This window comes from Sturnira hondurensis, unplaced genomic scaffold (genome assembly GCF_014824575.4).
Source record: "Sturnira hondurensis isolate 20B ecotype Veracruz unplaced genomic scaffold, ASM1482457v3 Scaffold0000780, whole genome shotgun sequence".
In the NCBI taxonomy this organism is placed as follows: domain Eukaryota; kingdom Metazoa; phylum Chordata; class Mammalia; order Chiroptera; family Phyllostomidae; genus Sturnira; species Sturnira hondurensis.
The window spans coordinates 12131662-12152472 of NW_028073411.1; positions in this window are offsets into that span (position 1 = coordinate 12131662).

Below are 20811 nucleotides of genomic sequence, written 5' to 3' on the forward strand. Positions count from 1 at the left end.
TCCCATACTATTCTTACCCTCCCCCTGGCTATTAATATGACACATAGACATGAACTAAAGGGGGGGATGTGGGTGGGAGGGGGTGTGCAGGGTGGAGGGGAGTGAAGGGGGGAAATGGGACAACTGTAATAGCATAATCAATAAACTATATTGAAAAAAGGTACAGCAATCTACTAGAGGCAACTGAGGAATCAAAGAGAAGAACACGTCCCCAAATTTGGATTTACACTGGAGCAAAGTTAAGTAGCAAGCCACAAGACACAGAATAAAGACTGAAATTTTAGCAAGAGATAGAAATTAAAGCTGAAGGTGATTGGGAGAGATGCAAAATCTTAGGAATTCTCAGAACCACCGTGAAGGATTTCCTACAGGATATGAGATTAATTATGATGAAGTTCAGTTACTCAAAGGACTTTAGTAGACACTGACATCTGAGTCACACCAACACTCTCTGGTATTTTATTGGCCTCATTCTGACATACAGGAAGGCCAGTGAGTCTTGAAAAGGGGAGAAAACTTGCCCAGGGGTACCCAGGCAGCTTCGTGGCAGAGGACTGACTTACACTTGTTTCTTCTCATCTGCAAAGTCTAGAATGTTTCAATGATACTTCTTCTGAGATGTGGAATATATTTTATTATCTCAGCTCAAGAGATACAGGTAACATCAAAGTTGGTATAAACTGTGGCTGTTGCTCTATTAGTAACCAATTCAATCTCACAGATTCTAAAACTCTGTCGGATCAATCTAGTTATTTTTCAAGTTTGTGTGTAAGCCAATCATAATTCAATCCCAGTTTAGAACTCAGTTTTGAGTCAGATTCCTAGGAGGCATCACNCTAAAGGGGGGGATGTGGGTGGGAGGGGGTGTGCAGGGTGGAGGGGAGTGAAGGGGGGAAATGGGACAACTGTAATAGCATAATCAATAAACTATATTGAAAAAAGGTACAGCAATCTACTAGAGGCAACTGAGGAATCAAAGAGAAGAACACGTCCCCAAATTTGGATTTACACTGGAGCAAAGTTAAGTAGCAAGCCACAAGACACAGAATAAAGACTGAAATTTTAGCAAGAGATAGAAATTAAAGCTGAAGGTGATTGGGAGAGATGCAAAATCTTAGGAATTCTCAGAACCACCGTGAAGGATTTCCTACAGGATATGAGATTAATTATGATGAAGTTCAGTTACTCAAAGGACTTTAGTAGACACTGACATCTGAGTCACACCAACACTCTCTGGTATTTTATTAGCCTCATTCTGACATACAGGAAGGCCAGTGAGCCTTGAAAAGGGGAGAAAACTTGCCCAGGGGTACCCAGGCAGCTTCGTGGCAGAGGACTGACTTACACTCGTTTCTTCTCATCTGCAAAGTCTAGAATGTTTCAATGATACTTCTGAGATGTGGAATATATTTTATTATCTCAGCTCAAGAGATACAGGTAACATCAAAGTTGGTATAAACTGTGGCTGTTGCTCTATAAGTAACCAATTCAATCTCACAGATTCTAAAACTCTGTCGGATCAATCTAGTTATTTTTCAAGTTTGTGTGTAAGCCTATCATACTTCAATCCCAGTTTAGAACTCAGTTTTGAGTCAGATTCCTAGGAGGCATCACAGTGTATTGCCCCTGATCTGATTAAAGATCACCAGTGATAGTGCTAGAGGTGACCAATGGGAAATGTCCATCAAGGAGCATAATTCTGTCCTTTGACATCGTGATGCTACGTAGTGTCTCGTGAGTAATGTGTCCATTTTCTTTTATCAACTCAATGCTCGCTTATTTTAAAAAATTATTGAATTTATTGAAGTGGCCTTGGTTAACAAAAGCTTTCCTATAGCTTTCAGGTGTACAATTCTATAACACATCATCTGTGTATTGTTTTGCGTGTTCACCATCCCAAGTCAAGTCTCCTTCCATCGCTATTCTTACACGGCTGAAGCTGCTGCTGCTTGGAGATTTAACTGCCTTCACCATCTCATGCCTGGCTTGGCCAGTATCTATGTCTCTTCCCTTCCTGGGGTCATCCTCTAGCAGACCTACAAGCTGTCACTCTGAGCCATCTGCAGCCCTGGAACATGGCCCATGGAAACTATACAACAAGGTCTATGTCCAGCCAAGCTGCAACACCACACCCATCATCCTAACCCTGATATGTGGAATCAAACCATTCAGTGGTTCTGCCACTTCCAATGGCCCCAGAAAAACAGAAGGGAAATATGAGGGTTTAGCTTTCAAACTGTCAATCACCAAAGGAGGGTTTTCTCATACTGGCAAGTACTCAACCCATTCTACACTCCTTCTTTCCCTGTCTCGTGGTTAGTTTCCAAAAAAGGAAGGAGTGGTTATTTTATTCGAGGTGCCAAATGCTACTTGCTGGGTGATATTATTTAATGAGCTCTTAGGGTGAAGTTGGACAAAATTCTCTAGAAATAAGAGCTATGGAACTAGTTCTTAATCATAAGCTAGAGACCTCTAGCTTATGATTTCTGAGTCCACACATTTTAAGAAGTCCACTGGTTTATATAAGATATCAAAATGGTAGAAAAACTCACGGAAATGTTAACTCGTAAAGAAATTTAGTATCTATAAGGCCAAATGACAAAAATGAATAGTGTGAATTTAGTGGCTTCATTGTGCCTGGATTAGTTAATTAGGTAATTAACAAAGAAATGTGAATTTTATTTAGCTCTCTGTATATTAATAACAGAACTATTTATAAGCTGAGAAAACCAGACACTGGGAAGTGCTAATTCATTTAAGAAATGAAATTTTTCAATTGCTAAAGCATTTCTCCTTTTTTTTCAGAGAAGTGTCATAGGACACCATTTACTGAACCACATTTCTCCTTGCAAATTTCATTTTCTTTTTAATATACATTTTTAGTTTTCATATTCTGTTAAAAACAAATGTAAATAAAATCAAGTGTACTTTCACATACCTGTCATAAAATCATGTACACAAATGCTGCTTTGGTTTTCTACAAGGAATTCTTGTAATTCTTTGCACCTCTATTAATCTGTAATTCTTGATGAAACATAACTTATTTTATGGGTAACGCGTGTTAGGAACAAGATGTAGCTTTTGATGTATAGAGTCTCCAAATTCCAGTAGCTTAACTAAATAAAGTTATTCTCTTTTATGTAACAGTTCATCCAGTTTCTTTTCTGCTCTCTCCTCTTTTTTTCTTTTTTTAAAAGTATTTTATTTTTGTTTGATTACAGTTGTCTGCATTTACTCCCCTCTATTCCCTCCACCCCAGCCATCCCCACCTTCCTCCCCTGCTTCCAACCCGCCTTGGGTTATTTCTTTATCTATTTAATTGTTTTTCAAGTACAGTTTTCTGTCTTTTACTTCTTGTGTGGGTTGCGCATGGTCAGAAACCCTTTCTCTCTGCAACTGGATGCAGGTGCTTCCTGAATACAGAACGGCACCAACAACTATTTTATTTTATTTTATTTTATTCATATATATACACACACACATATATGTATACACACATATACATATATTTGCTCTCAGTGTTGGAGCAGTATTGAAGATTCACAAAGATCCAATAAAAAACATTCTCTCCATTATTCAAGTTCTGAACTTAATTAAAGTAAAACAAAAAAAGGAAGAGGTATGAGCAATCAAAATAGCACTTCTACTACTGATTAAGGAGATATTGGAGATGGTGGCTGATACATGTGAACACCTGGGGTTTATTACACGGAACTAAAATATTATACAGTTGTGTATTCAATTACGCAAAAATGAGAAAATATAAGAAGTGGGGAAGAAGAGTTTGCCCCTTAATACAAAGAAATCAAGGAGATGAGAAGGATTCATCTGTGTGGCCAGGATAGATTAAAAGGGATTACAAGCTTATAAAATGAATCCCTGAAAGTAAAAGAGTTACTTTGAAGTGTGCAAAGAAGTTTATTTTCTGTAATCTCACAAGAATGTCAGATTATGCATATCTTGGACACTGACAGCAAGATTGCACATGCCATCTAGATTTTAATTAATTGATATAAAGTTGCATAGATTTTAGGTTAGCTATTTAGAATATTTTAAAATTTCTATGTGGAGATATATTATACACAGATATGCATTATATGAACAGTTCTATTATTAATATACAGAGGGCTAATATGTAAAGTGCATTCTTATGTTAATTACCTAGTTAGCTAATTCAGACACAACTGAGTCTCTGCATTCACACAGTATTAACTTTTCTTAATTTGGCCTCACAGGCACTAAATTTCTGTACCAGTTATCATCTCTGTGGGCTTTCCCATCATGTGTGCTTTACCTGTCTGTCTCTCTACCCATTTACTACCTATCATCTATTTGTTTATTACCAGGTTTACAGCATTGTCATGAGAGGATAGGGTCTGTAAACTATCTGAGATCTGGATGTTCAAATTTATACAGTTTTTTTAAAATCAATTTGATTTTTTGTTTTATTTAAGTAATTTGAAAACCTTTGTGTTGGTAGTTAGAAAACTACCAGTATTGCTTATTTTGTGCTTTCCCTCTTTCTTATTTGATCTCTCTCTTTTTCTGACTTTTCAAAAAATTCAACACATGGTATTATCATCCTTATTTTCTTTTTAAAATTATTTGCTTTTCCTATTTTAATAGTTTTTTTATTTTTTGTGTTTTTTATTGTTGTTCAATTACAGTTGTCCCCATTTCCCCTCCATTACTCTCCCCTGCCCTACGCACCCCCCACCTCCCACATTCAACCCTCCTCTCTGTTGTCTTTGTCCACATTTACACACGTTTTTTAAGTTGACCCTTCCCCGTCTTTCCCTTGTTATCTCCCTCCCTCCTCCCCTCTGGTCACTGTCAATTTGTTCTTTATTTCCATGTCTCTGGTTCTGTTTTGCTCGCTTGTTTGTTTTGTTGATTAGGTTCCACTTATAGATGAGATCATACGGTATTTGTGATCTCACAAATACCGCCTGGCTTATAGTTTCTGCTTTTATCTTACATTTCAGTTGTTACTTATTTACTTGTTCCCCTAATGTACTGAATCAAATAGCTGGACGATTTTTTCTGTTTCCTCTTTTCTTATAAATGTACTTATTTTCTTTTCCTGTCTTCTAACAAGGCCCATGCAAAAGTAAACAACAATGAGCTACTGACGGCCATCACCAGATTGAAAAAGATTTTAAAAGATTAAAAGAATTGCTTAAAACTACTTGTGGTACAAATCGGTAGAACTGCTATGAAGAGTGAGCTTCAACATGCTCCTCCTGTAGGATTTGGTATTTGCTCTCCGGGGCGTATGGCCTATAGAAATTGCCTCACGTGTGCCCTGATTGTTCATAGCCTTGTTGTTGTCAACAGCAAAACACCACCAACAAAATACAGGGGAAACAACCAAAGCAAGTGTCTCTGGAAGGATAAACAATAAGTGGTGCAATGCTACATAGAAACGGAAATAAGTAAGTAACAGTTATACCTAGTTCCCTGGATGAAGCTCACAAACAATGCGAGTGATCTGTTCATCCAATAATCTGTTTCTTCTTATTGCTGAGTAGTAGCGCTTTATCTAACGGAGCAGAGTTGTTTAACCAGATACTCCTTGAAGGACATTTGGAGCATTTTCAGTTTGGGGCTATTCCAAATAAAGCTGCTATGAATATTTTTATAGAGGTTTTAGTGTGAACATATTTTTTAAAATTCTCTTGGGTTAATACCTAGGTGTGGCATTGATGGGTTGTGTTGTAAAGTATGTTCAACTTCAAAAGAAAGTGTTTGAAAGATCCAGTGTGTCCACATTGTCCTCAGCATTTGGTATTGTGTTACTTAAGTCATTTCGATGGTATCTCATGGTGGTTTTAATTTGCGTTTCTCTAATGACTAGTGGTGCTGAGTGTGTACCCCATGCTTATTCATCCTTCATACATCTTCTCTGGCACAGCCTCTGTTCGAGTCTGCTTTCCTTTCTCATTGGATTGTGTGTTGTCTGCTACTGAGTTTCGAGAGTGTTTCTGAAAATGCATTCTGGCTCGAAGTCCTTTGTCAAGCATGTGATTTGCAAATAGTGTTACTCTTTCAGTTTTACTCTGTAATCCTCTTTACAGAGTCTTTCACAAAGAAAAACACTTAATTTTTATTAAGTCTGATGGATCCACTTTTATTTTCAGTTTTCTTATAGATCACTATGTCTAAGAATTCTTTTCCCGATCCCAGGTAATAAAGATTCTCTTAAGTTCTCTTGTAAAAATTTAGGTTTTCACGTTTTAGTTATAGACTTGTAATTTATTCTGAGTTAATGTTTTTAAACAAATAGGTTTGGTTGAGGTTTAGTTTTTTGCCTATTGGTGTCCAGTTGTTCCAGTGCCATTTGTTGAAGAGACGAATTGAATTGCTTTTGCACGTTTTTCAAAAATCAATTGACTATATTTTTGTGCATCTATTTCTGAATTCTTTATTCTGTTTTTATTGTCTGTGTATCAGGCCTTCCACCAATAGTGAATCATCTTAATTGTTCATAGTCACCCTTTACATCTTTAACTCTTGTAATATGACTCCTTCTACTTGACTCTTCTCTTCAAAGTAATTTTCGCTATTCCTTGCCTTTCAATATAATATATGAAATAAGTTTGTTTATAGTTATGTACCTTTTGGTGGGGTTGTGGTAGGAATTGTGTTAAATCTGTAGACCAACTTGCTTAGCATTAATGTCTTTAGTACACTGTCTTGCAATAAATCTGTATGGTATGTCTTTCTACTTAGATATTCTCTGCTTTCTTTTACTAGGGATTTGTGGTTTTTCTACATATAGCTCCTATTTGCATTTTGTCAGATTTATACCTATTTCATTTTAAGTGATTCTAAATGGTTTGTGCTTTAAATTTTTGTTGTTTGATAGATTTTTGATAGGATAAAGAAATATGATTAAGTTTTGCATTGATTTGTATCCTGTGACATACTGCTGATGAAAGAGTTTCAAGAATAAGTAGATCCTAAAGTTAATCTGCAAATGGTAACTTAAAACAGACAAAGGAGTGGTTGTTCCATCAAATATTAAAGCACAATGTACAGAGTGGTATTCATTAATACAATTTGCATCCTAGAAAGAAGGGTTATAGGCTTCTGTTAATTATATTTCCAGACAGGTCCCAGTTCCTAGCTTTCCTGAAGCTTGGTATTTCATTTTTTTCTTTATGCTCTTTCCAACGAATTCTTTCTTATCCTTAAGATAATTATTATTTTGATTTTTTCCTTCTGGTTCATGCAACCAAGGAGCTTTGACCTACCTGAAAGGTCATCCATCTCCTCAGATCCATCATTTCCTGTTATTTAAAGCCAAATTCAAGGTCTTTGTCTGTAGGAAAACATCGTGGTCTTGCATAAGTAGAAGCCTTCTTGATTCTTTGAAATCTCACAGTCCTTTGCCTTAACTGCACTCATGACAATCACCACTCATACCTTGTATGAAGTATACTTGCATCTAAGGAAAATCACCCACATGAGAACATACGGCTCATCGATGGCGTAATTTTGACTTTATGCCTTATATGGTACTTGAACACAGCAGATGCTCAATAAAGATGGTTTGCTTCACCAACTTTGTGTTAGAGAATAGCTTTCTCAACTAGGCAAAAGTCACTGAGGGTGGTGTTTGTTCAGAGCCTACTTCATTAGGAGCAGCCGCCTTTCTGCTATCTTATGTTAACCTCTTACCTGGGTTACAGGTAGGTAGTATTGTGCCCAGTCTCTAGACAAGGAAAAGAAGGTCCAGAGAAGTTAAATCATTTTTCCTGGGCTGCACAATGATTCAAAAGTGGACTGGGTTGAGATCCCAGTTCTGACCGTTAAACGTAATGTTCTGCGTTTGATGTGGCTCACAAGGGCCTCACAAGAAACTGCTTCTGTCCGCGCACAGCTGCATTTCCCAGTCACTCAATGGAGCGAGTGAGCTGGGAGGAAGAGGAAGGGGTAGTTCCTTGTGGGATCTGCACACACTAACTCATTGAGCCCTGAAGCAAACAAATAAACAGGCAGCTCAGGAGCATCTGTGTATTTCTTTTAAAATATATTTTATTTATTTATTTTTAGAGAGAGGGGACGGGAAGGAGTACGAGTGGGAGAGAATCATCAGTGTGTGGTTGCCTCTCCTGGGTTCCCTACTGGGGACCTGGCCTGCAACCCAGGCATGTGCCCTGACTGGGAATCGAACCGCCATCCTTTGCTTCACAGGCCCGCGCTCAATCCACTGAGCTACGCCAGCCAGGGTAGCATCAGTGTATTTCTGATTAAAGAAAAGTGTGATTGCTTTTGGTAGCCCTCATAATTTCACAATGAAGCAAGCCATTGTTTGCAAGATGAAAGATGTTTTAAAAGATGTTCCTGAGAAAATCCCCCAAGGGGGTTAAGCAAATGGTGAAGGAGACTATTCTGTTATTCAACACCTTGCACTGAGAAGCATGTTTCATTTTGGGGCAAGGACCAGTACCAGCCTGAGTGTGAGCACCAGCACATATTTGTATATTTGTGGCCCTATTAAGCTCCATCACTGAGAGTCAATGAGTTACATTTTCAAACTATTCATCAGAAGAAGGTATCATTAAGCCCATTTTAGAGATTAAGACACTGAGGCTCAGACAGCGGTAGAGTCAGAATTCACATTTAAATTCTGTCTCATTCTCTGTGTCTCTCCCCCATGTTGCCTTATGTGGGCAGAAACTGCGTGGTTAAAAACTAATAACGGAAGTCATAGTCAAAGGTAGTAAGTAGGTCCATCACACACAGAGACCGCTGACCGACAGTTCTGTGGGATTTCCAAGTCAGCCCTCTCCCCGGTACCACGAGGCTCTCCTGACCTGATGTTGGACAACAGTTTAGGAAAAGGTGTGCACAGAGACAGAGAGAAGGTGCTTCTAAAACTTGCTGATAGGACAGAAGGCAGAGGGAGTGATGGTTCATATCATTAACAAAAAAGATGATATTGAAATAGATCATTAACAAAAGATATGAGATTATTCTCTAGAGGCATGAATGCAGTGAAAAGTAAGGTTAAAAACTCTTTTCATAACTAGAAGAAGAAAGAGGCCTGACCAGGAATCTGTTCACGGAGAAATTCTGGAAGGTTTATTTGATTGTGATTGTGCCTTGGGTACCCAGCAGACGAGTGACTACTGAATGAGCAGAGTTCTGTTACAGCCTCCGTGTTTCAGTATCTTGGCTGATCCCAGGTAGAATACTCTAATCTTGTACTTTCAGAGGAATCCAGACGAGCCACAGACTCCAGATATTTTGTGCTCTCTCTCTCATTTGCACATTCTGGTCCCCCTGGTGGGGTGTGTCTCTGCTCCCCAACCCTGGGACCAGCAAATGAAGTCAGCTGGCTCTTCAAGGAGACTCTCAAAGGTCTCCACCCCCCTGGGGTCTTCCTGGTTATCTTCAGGCAGAAGGCACCTCCATGAAAAGAATGACCACTGGTCAANTGTTACAGCCTCCGTGTTTCAGTATCTTGGCTGATCCCAGGTAGAATACTCTAATCTTGTACTTTCAGAGGAATCCAGACGAGCCACAGACTCCAGATATTTTGTGCTCTCTCTCTCATTTGCACATTCTGGTCCCCCTGGTGGGGTGTGTCTCTCCTCCCCAACCCTGGGACCAGCAAATGAAGTCAGCTGGCTCTTCAAGGAGACTCTCAAAGGTCTCCACCCCTCTGGGGTCTTCCTGGTTATCTTCAGGCAGAAGGCACCTCCATGAAAAGAATGACCACTGGCCAAATTTGTGGAGGTGTCTGTCCACCCTCCGCACCCACACCCCCCACCCTGGGCAGAGATTCCAGCTGCAAAGAATCCTCAATCCACATCTTGGGTCACATGACCCCACAAAGTGCTCTGCATGTATTCCGAAGCATTGTCATTACGTAACTGCAGTTTATGCGCCCAGCAAAACATTTTCTGAAAATGTAATTAATACCCAGCATGGCAATGAGCCAGCAGTGAGGACTCAAGACATTGTTTATGCCTTGGGCCTTTAAATCTCTGTTTATCCGTGCAACATAATAACAGGGAATGTTCTCTTGGTGAGCTACAATGGTCTGATTCAGATCGATGCAACTGGAGCTGTGTCAAATAGTATATTGTGAAATATTGGATTTCACAGAAAGACAGAGGTTCAATTTATTTTTCTGTTGGCGTGCCCATCTAATCAGAAGAATAGGCCCCCCGCAGGTTTTTCTTTAGACGTGGTACCTAAGGAAGATGAAAGTGCACTTACGCCCAGCTGCTGTGCTGCAGTTTGAAAGGAGTTGACGCAGGCGCCTGATGCGGAGAACTCGGAGACAATGGATGGATGCCTCACAAACAATGAGCTGTGGAACATGGAGCTGGGGAGAGGGACGGGTGTTTTGAAAATGATGACAAGCAACAATAGGCTTGGGAGTCATTTTGAATGTCTGTCAGGCAGCAAACAATCATTCGCTGTTTGTTTGTTGGGAGCCAGTGGACTTGCCGAGAAAAACACTTTCAACTCGACTGAACATAATTGCTTCCTGAAAATAGATTCCAATGAGTGAATCGAGACCACTCCCTTCTGGCTGTTGCCTTTCAGAATTTTTAAAAAATGATTTACAAAATATATTCCCACGCACTGTCTCAAGTGCTGTGCCAGGTGCTGGTGATGCCACATTGAACAAAATCAGATACGATTTGTGCCTTGGGGGAGGCAGCGGTACAGTGGGGCAGAGAGACGCTAAGCAAATAATTACACAGGCAAGCATGCTGTTGAAATTCTTCTTATTTACACCAAATGTTTTAAATTAAGTCCGTTGAAGGTGCTTCTGAAGCAGTTGTGGGAATAAGGAGGCTTAAAGGACAGTTCCGGCCTCCGCCTCTGCTTCAGTGAACAGCACTCAGATCGCTTTTGGTATGTCATCGTTTGTAACAAACCTTTGCTTGGAAAAAAAATTATTGCATACAAATGCCAAAGATTTGTGAACTACATTTATGAGAACGGATAATGTGCTATGTGCTGAAACAACTGTATTTTTCATGGGGTGTAAAGTACTAGGCATAGTACTTTAGTGTTTATGATCTTGAATGTCACTGTATTCAGCTGGGAGAAGTTTTTGAACTTTCTCAGGCAGGGAAGATCCATGCCCTCAGATGCCCATTTGTGGCTCCAGCGGAGTGTCAGCATGGGACAGTCGCCAGGCTCATCAACACCCACCGATTCTGGAGCCTTTACTGGATCAGCTCTCCGATCCCCAGAGTGCCCTGTCTGCTGAGAAGAGTAGCCCACCTTCACAAGACACGCCCTTCCCCCTTACAAAGCTCCATGCAGTCTGATTGCCCTTGGAAAGTTCAATGTTATTGTTCTGGTCTTTGGATGATCTGAACTTTGGCTTTCCCTGAGGTTTTTTCAAGGCCAATGAATGAGCAGCGGGAGAGGCTAACCATCCCCACTAAACCCTGGACTCCAGCGAGCGTCCCAGGATTGGCATGGTTACTCAGAAAGGAACGTGCATTAGGTGAAATAGCAACCTCTGTGCCCTCTCCACTCCCCTCCTGATCAGCCTCTGCTATGAGTCCTGCAACCTCCCAAAAAACCCATGACACATCTTGTGCTTCAATCATATGAAGAGATATTTGAAACACTAAGCAGACCTTTGGGTGAAACTGGGTAGCCAATAAGATCTCTTTGGTCCTTGTCCCCTTGTCTGTGAAATGGTTAGATGAGTCACGGGGTCCTGAGCTGGCTATACCAGCAATAAGATTGAGTGCCTCCTTGGACAAATGTTAACAATCTAGTCCTCATATCTTTAACTTCACCCATTGGTTTTATCTTACTTAGACCCTTGACTATTAGTCACTTTATGTTCAATATGGGTTATAATCCAGGTTTCACAGAATTAGGAAAATCAATTTGGATGATATAGGTGGGTGTTTTTTACTCCTCCTCAACAGCCTTGACTTGATTCTTCTTGCCCTTGACCTCTTTCATTTTGTTACCCCCTCTTCTCTCTACTTTCATTTATTTCACAATAATGTTCAAGTCTCTAATAACATGGCACTTAGAGCCTGTATCGCATGATTTAATTTCTGACTCAAACATGGGACATTCATTCCGATCGTCACTCACTCATCAATTAATTTATTAAACACCTTCTGAATGCAGGACCCAAGGCCCAGCCTGGGTCCATAGAAGGAAGTAATCTTTCTTTAAAGAGTCTACAATCTTCCAAGAAGGCCAGCTTTCAGAGTGTAACTTTCATAATGATTTTTAAAAAAATGTTTGGTAAGACATTTAGCCAAAGCAATCTATGGTTGTTTATAGGTTAAGATCTGAATGATCCATTCCACATTTGTATCAAAAGGACCTTCTTATAATTCATCAACCTTCCCCTATATATATAATATTATCATATGCATAATATATAACCCTTATTAACAACTATTAAATTTCAATCCTTGTTTTTTACTTGAAAGTCTTCTGACACAAACTTTGAAAATATTTACTTTGGAAAAGTAATCACGGGGATTTAGAAATCATGGGTATGTGGACCTGGTTCTCAGAAATTCTACATTTCACTTACAGAAATGTAAGTGACTGAAAAAAAATCATGTACTGTCCTCATCGCTAAAGTGAGTCTTAGCATCCCCTTTCTCCCCACTTCAAGAACCGCTGAGACTATTCAGTGAGATAAAAATGGAAGAGAGTTTCTAAAACAGTTTACAAACATGGGTGGCAATTATTATTCAACTTCCTTTCCTTGTCCCATTCCATCTTCCAGGCTCTGTGGCTTATTTACAATCTCTGACTTCCAGAAAAAATTTGAGGCAATTGTCTCAGCCATATACCTTTCTAAAACTGTGTGAATTCAATTTAATAAATATTGATTTTCTGTTATATTAACTTTATTGAGCACTTGCTATGCCCTGGGAACTTCACAAATCATTCTACTAAAACCATACGCACACAAAAAAAAAACCCACACAAATAAAATACTTTATTTACCTTTGCCCAAAGATGACCGTATGAGACATATGGGTGTTAAATCACTTAATCCAGGTTGTACATTGATGTTGTGGGGGTGATTTAATCCAGATCTCAATGACTCCAAAGTGTCTGCACACGTGGTTATTGTGTACCAGACGTTGTGCCCTGTGACCTCAAGTAGGCTGCTTTCAGAATCCTCCTAATCTGCTTTTACAATATTTTCCAAACACTATTGTGGAAGTTTTCCTGAGGTCCTTGTCCAGTTATGGAATGGGGTTTGTGTGTGTAAATACATAGCACTCAGTGAACCTGTGCATGGGTTGGCTGTGTGTTATTCCTTGAGTAGATGATCCGTTTTCTCCCTGTAATTGCTGTCTCATTTGTCAGTCTATCTAATTGGATTCTAAGCTCCTTAGAGAAGATTAGGAGTGATATCTACATGTGCTATTCCCTTCCTAGTTCTCTTTGAGCGCAAGTTAATGGAAAAGGTAATTACATTGCAATATGAGGGTTAGAAGCTTGTTATGTCATATATCACAATGTTCTTTTTTAAAATTCAGATTTTTTATGCTTTTTTCTTGGTGGTAAAAGCTGTTGACTCAGAAAATGGACACTGGACCTTTTGGGTTGTGAGGGGGTTGAGAATGTGCCCTACTCCAGACTTTTTAGTTTGGAGGTGAGGAGATGGAGATGCAGAGGAGGCAAGTTAATGATCTTGAAGATCTATGGGTTTTGACCTCAAATTCTCAACTTTCATGTAATTTACTCTTGTGCATCTAAGAATGGCAACATGGAAGGGTGAAAATGAGAGTAGAGTGTGACTGGGGAAAACCAGTACTGGGTCCTACTCTCTGCACTCGCTGTTTGAGGCTGGGTGAAGCACTTCACGCCTTTGACCGTTCATTTAGCTTCTCTAGAAAATGGACAGCAATGTCTAGTGTCCAGGTGGTCATAGGGACCTATCAGGTCTGGAGATGCTCTATGTCATGGAAAACATGACATGGAAAATTTAATGGTCTTTGCATTCAAGGACACACAAACATACAGTTCATGAAGCCAAGAACAACACACTAATTTTAAGCGGGCAGTCATGGAAATGATAACTCATGTTGCATAAATTCAGAGACATAGAGAACATGAGAGATAACATTGTCAGGTCAGTTAGTATAATAACAGCAAGCCCCTGAAGTAACCCTTGAAAAATCTCGTAAAGAAGAGAGAGGCTTGTGGTCCAAACAGAAAGACCAGAAGAGGATAATGCAGAGACGTGGGGCACAGGCAGAGAAGGGATAGACATGAGATCACATACTTTGTGTGAAAGCCGACTGTGAGAATGGTGACTCAAATTTTTGGAAAGAAATGTTCAATTTGGTGCTTGCATTTAGCAAATATTTATGGAGTTCTCACTATGTTCTTGGTGGTGGGTTCAGCCACAAGACACAGCAGTGAGCAGGGCAGGCACAGTTTTTGTATGAGTCCTCCACTCTACACGGAGACCAATAATCACAAATAATAAAAAATTATACTTGAAAAGCATTGTAAAGGGGAAGCCCCAAGGATGGGGAGTGGAAACAGGGGCTCAATTAAGTTGTTTTTTTTTGTATTATCTGCCACATTATCCTCCCCATCCTTACCTTCACATTCTTTAAGGCTTGAGAAGGCCATTGGTCTGCAGTCCTACACAGCTCTTGGTATATAACTATCTAATTACATTTTCTCTCTTATATTATGAACTCATAGAGACCAGGGATGATACTTATATCCTCGATCCTTAACCCAGAACTTGTAATATACTAGCTAGAGTGAAGAAATGAAGTATCATTCATCTTCCATCTCCCATGAAGAACATTTCATTATCCACAGCTTTTCTCTAAATAAACTCTGCCCTAAAAATTCCAATGCTTTTGTGAACCGTCGAAGTAAGACACATTCATACAGGGGCCAAACTTCTGTGCTCCAATGCCATAGGCATATTTTTTTCTTAGCAATTTGTGCAGGAGACATTACTTGGTCAGCAGGCAAACACCAGCTTAGCTGGGAAGAAGAACAGTAGTTCACGCACGCATGGCGATTTGGGCTGCATCACGCAGTAACACCATTAATTGCAAAGAGGTGTGGAGAAGCAAGAGGTATCTGGGAGTCTTGGATCATTGTTTGGGGCTGTTGCATTATCATCTCTCCTATTTCTGACTCCAATTTTAGGTTTACAATGAGAAGTGGATAGAATTTCAGAGGAAGAATCAAGTAAATAAGTCATATTAAAATGAAAAAATTTATCAATAGAATATAATGTGGAACAGAATGTAAATGGAATTTAGGCAAACACTTTTATACAGCATACCATCCAACCCTATCCCACTGCTCCTGATTCTTACAGTGGCTTCTCTGCACAGTTCTATTACACCTTGCCACTCAAGGGCATTTGATGTTTTCTCTCTCTGGAAATTCATTTGCATTTAAATGATTTGAAATAATCATAAAAGCCAAGTGCTATGAAGTTTGAAATTAGTTACTGTCTATAAATTGCGATGTCATTAAAAGATGATTGTGGAGAGCTTTGCTGTCTCAAATGTAGGCAGATTAAAATCTAACAAAGTACACCTTGTTAGAACCCTGTAAAGAACGATGGGATGCAGAGTTAAACTGATTTCTTCTCCTACCAGTGCCTATGCACTCAACACACTTGAGTTTATTCTTGGAGGAACAAACATTTTCATCTGGCCTATATCTGTCCTCTTTAAATCTGTGAAAGTGTTATGGAACTTGCAAGATTCCACCCTTATTCTTCATGGGAAAATGAAAGAAGGGGAACTGAGTTGTTTTTTTAAAACCAGAGGATGTGGGTAAGATGTTTTGGAAGAGAATCTTAGAAACCAGCAGGTATGTGCTTCAAGGCTTCAAGTTAGAATTATATCCAAGATAGTGACTTCTTTCTATACATCCGGAAAGACCCATGTAGCAGTATCATAGTGGCTAACAGTGCAGGCACAGGAGTCAGATATGTTGGTACCAAATGATGGTTCAGCCATTAGCTATGTGACCCTAGCGAGGTTGCTTGACCTTTCCAATTTCCAATGGCGAAGTGATAACAATACATCTACATTAAAGGATTATGGGGACAGTGGAAAGATAACCAGCATTGAATACAAGGTTAGGCATAATTTGTGCTCAACGAGTGTTACCTGTTATCTTTGACAAGGCATATCAAACACTTTCCACCTTTGATGCTCTTTTTCAGTCTCAATGCTTGATACGGTTTTTACACATAGCCTCAAAATTATCTGATGCTTGCTCTCCAAAATGGTGAATCTGGTCTCCTGATTTTTGACCAATAAAACAAGGAGGAAATGACATCATGCCAGTTTCTGGATCCAAGCTGAAAGAGCCTGGCAGTTTCTGCTGTCTTGTTCCTGCAACGATCATTCTTGGACACAGCTAAAGCTCTGGGGAAGAGCAAATCACCCAAGGGAGAAGTCCATATCCTCTTGCTGTGTTTATTTCTGACTGTGTTACGCAGGCTTTATAATCTAGTTTTGGCCCCCAGCTCTGTGTAGAGCTAAAGGATACAAACTGTTCCTCAAATCCCTTCAGTGCAAAGGGCAGAGTTTGGTTACCTGACCACAGACCAAGTACCCTTAAAGTCACTTAACGATATAATTGGGCTTAGATAGAGAGGTGGCAGTGAGAGAAGTCTTGAAGAGGATAGGCTTCAGTATCAGAGAAGTGAGATCCAGAAGAATTTTGCAAAATGAGTCATTGCTACTTCTGACCTTTGCTATCCTGATGTCTACTAAAGCCTGTTGATATAACTCACCTGACCAATGTCCTCCCACAGAGATGTCCTCCCACAGAGATGACCTCCAGTGCAGACATGAACACAATTCCTCTTCAACGTCCTTCCTGGCAGTTTTCCATCATCTTTCTTGCTTACTTCTTGCCAATTCTCTTCCCATATAAATATCCCCCTTGGGGACATCAGGCTATATTTGTTTGTCCCCAAGCAGAAATGAATATAGTTTGTTATACCTGAGGCAGCCAGGAGTGGAGCATTGGTGACAAATATGGCCAGAGGCTTTACAGAGCACCAGGGTGGGAGCTGAAGAGAGCCAGATCATATACCAAGTTCAAGGGAGAGGACCAGAGTTAAACTAGAAGAAAAAAGATTAGGAGATGATTGCACTTTCACACTCTCTTCAGTTTTCACTGCTATACAATCAATTTTTTCTTCTAGAAATAGATGCTGAGAAAAGGGGAAAATCCAATTAGCTTGGAGGGCCAGGGGATTGGGCTTCATGCAGAGGAAACCCTGGAACCTCCAGATTCAAGGCCTTTGGTCATTGCTCCCCTGTGGTCTGACTGCTGGCTCAGCTGCAGGAGAAGTCACAGAGAGTTTGAAATTAAGGAGAGCAAACAGATTTAACACACTTTACAGAATGGCTCAAACTATAGTTACTGATCAAGATATAGCTTTGAAATTAATGCGGTGATTTTCCGGGGATGTTGATTACTTCCTGACAAACAGCCATCTTATCCAAACCTAAAACTTCCCTCTTTACAATGAGAAACTTAACTGTAGAATTAAAAATCTCCAATTTAATCTCTGCTTAAAAGGCAAGTTAAGTTCCAACCACCTCTCACCGTGTAGAGTGTTTGCATAATTTTTTTTTGCTTTACTGCTTTATTTTACTTAGATGGTCTCCCAATCTAAGATTCAGCAAGTGCTCTTATACCTGAAAAGCAAAGAAATTCTTCATTTTAATTTGATAGTTGGGGGTTTTAAAGTTTATTATCAGAACCAAACCCAAGAGATACACATGTTGACAGATGGTGTGATTATACTCAGTAAATGAATTATACTTCTATAGATTTTTCCTTAAAGTCAGACTTGCCAACTAGTGTGTGATAGAGTAAGCTCAGGGACAAAACAGTGACTGTGTGCCCTTTCTTTAAGAAATCAACAGAATGAAATGAGTATTTTTGATAACAGGTTTCACAATGTGCATTTCCATTCACTGAAGAAGGATAAAAGTGGCTGGTTTGAAAATGACCTTGTGGCATTGATCTCAGAAGGAATAAAACAAGAGCTGAAATATCACTTGTTTACTGAGTAGTTAGCCTTTCCTCTTTTAAATATTTGCTTGTGATGTTTGTCGACCTGTGGGCAGAGCCAGAAGATTAAATCATTTGACCAGAGTTACAGTTAGGGCTGTGATTATATATACATTATACATGACTGTGTTGTTTGTGTTCTCCAGCTCACAATAAAGTAAAATAAAATGAAATAAAATAAAATAAAATAAAAGCAATATATTACCCTGGATAGCTTTGTTTCTCCCCTCTGATGGGGACAAGGGGTTTGTTTATTCGTTAGAAAGACATGACAGCCTAGAATCAGTGCTTTAAAAGACATATTAAAACATCCACGAGTAAATGAAATTGATTTCTTAGACCTTATTATATGTAGAGGAGTTACTATACTCTAGAAGGATGGAATTAATTTTTCCACTTAGCAGACAGTGAACTCCTCGAAAAATGCAAAGCTTCTGGAGTTAAGGATTTAAGACAGCATTACTTGGTTTCTTATCCATAGTTCATGGCAGTTGTTTATATCAGCAATGGTGCTTTTTGCTGCAACTAACTGAAAACTTAACTGACTTAAACAATAAAGACATGTACATTAGTTTATGTCCATGAGCAGTGTGGCTCCAGAGTAGGTCATTGAGTGTCTCAGTAATTTCATCAAGTAGAGAGGTTCTTTTCATCTTTGGGTTTTACCAAATTTATTAATTTGACTTTGTCCTTAACCAGAACCCTGAATGGTCACTTTCAGTAGATAAAGAACTAATTTATTTCCACTGTGTATTTCTAAGAGTTATAGGATTTCCTTGGAAAGCCCTCTAGTGAACCTGCCCTCAACAACTCATTTACTAAACTGGCTAATAACCCTTCCTCAAACTGATTATTGTTAATGGGAAAAGAATTGCCATGTTTGGGTGAGACAAATCAGGATTTGTCTCTGAGCCATCTGACAAAAGAGTGAAACAAAATCAGATATTCTTGTTGGGTAGGCAACCAACAGGGCTTGACCCACTGGTTAACATATATTATATTAAAATGAAATAGTAAATTCAAAATAACAATTAAATTTCAAATTATCTAGTTACCAGTTAACAAGAAAGGTACAAGACCTTGACTTTGGTGCAGAAAATTACAAAATTGTACCCAAGAAACAAAGGATAGCTTGATGAATTAATTAACTCATAACAGTAGATAGATACTAAGAGTTCAGTATCTACCTTGTTAATTGTTCCTAAATTTAAGTTTCATTCTATTGCAGTCAAAATTCCTACTTGACAAATTGTTTACATGAAGAAATAAGTGCATAAAAATATCCAATAAATTCTGAATGATACAGAGATTTGTGTAGGGCGACTTGAAGGATTGCTTTACCAAAGATCTGCTTTAGAGAAGTACCAAATAGAATAGAAAGGTAGTGGTATGGATAAAAATGGAGAAAGTACATTGACAGGATAGAGCAGAATATACAGAAACAAACTTTTGTGTGTATATAAAAATTGGCATGTTATGACAGCAGGCATTTTAAATTTGCAGGGAAAGGAAATTTGAAAATGGCATTGAGGAAAATGGCTATTAAAAATTTAGTCTACTCTATTGATCATACCCCCCTTTAAAATAAATTCCAGATGGGTTTAAAATATGAATCTAAAATAAGACAAACATTAAAATTAATTCATGAGGCTATGGACATGATATAAATGTAGATGATAATAAACAGAGATAGAGATCGACAAAGGTATAGATACAGATCTCTACAGTCCTAGAATGGAGAAGACTTTTTTTTTTAAGACACAAATTTAAGGAGTCATGAAAGCTGACACCACAAATTGATGGTGCCTGGCTGAGGTGCTGGCCACAGATGCACTGCACTTGACCAGGAGATGGAGAAAGAGAGAAAGAGAGAAAGAGAGGGAGGGAGGGAGGGAGGGAGGGGGAGAAAGAGAGAGAGAGGAAGGAAAGACGGGAGAAGGAGGTAGGAAGGCAAGAAAGAAACAGGAAGAGAACAAAAAAGGGAAGAAGGAAGTAAGAAAGGAAATAAATGGAAGCCCTAAATGTCCACTATACTTGGTTTGTTTCAGTAACACAATATTATGTGGCCTTATATACATTGCCTTACACATTTCCGTTACTTGCTTGGCTTCTGAAGGCTTTCGAGTGTGTGTGACTCCCCCTCCAATCATCAAGAAATAGCCTTAAATATTTTAGTCCAAACAATGTGTGTATGTGTATAAGAAATAAAATGATAAAGTTAATGATGAATAACACACAGTAAAATTCTTACTGTGAATGACAAACTGCACGTTAATAGCTTTAATACATAAATAGCATTTACAAATCAATTTGAAGAAGACAAAAATCTCAATACAACGATGGGGAAAAAAGAACATAAGCTATATACAAGGCAAATGAGGTAAGCAAAAAGTTGTTATCACAAGTAATCTAAAAGATGAATAAAGTGAAATAATTATTTGACTATAATTTTGGCAGAAGTTGAAATACTAATGATGCCCAGTACTGGCAAGAACAAGATAAAAATCAGGCACCTCTTTTGATAGGATTATATAGCATAGTTGTATAATTTTCTCTGTATCATCTTACTAATACATGGTAAAATATAGTATATGCATGCCCTCTTTCTCATATTTCCATTTAAAAATTTAATTAACAAACACATATCGAGATTGGGTTATGTACTAGATACTAGAGATAGATACTGGGTATAAAAAGATGAACAAGAACTTTAAGTTTCCTTCCTTTTCACATGGAATTTCCATTTCA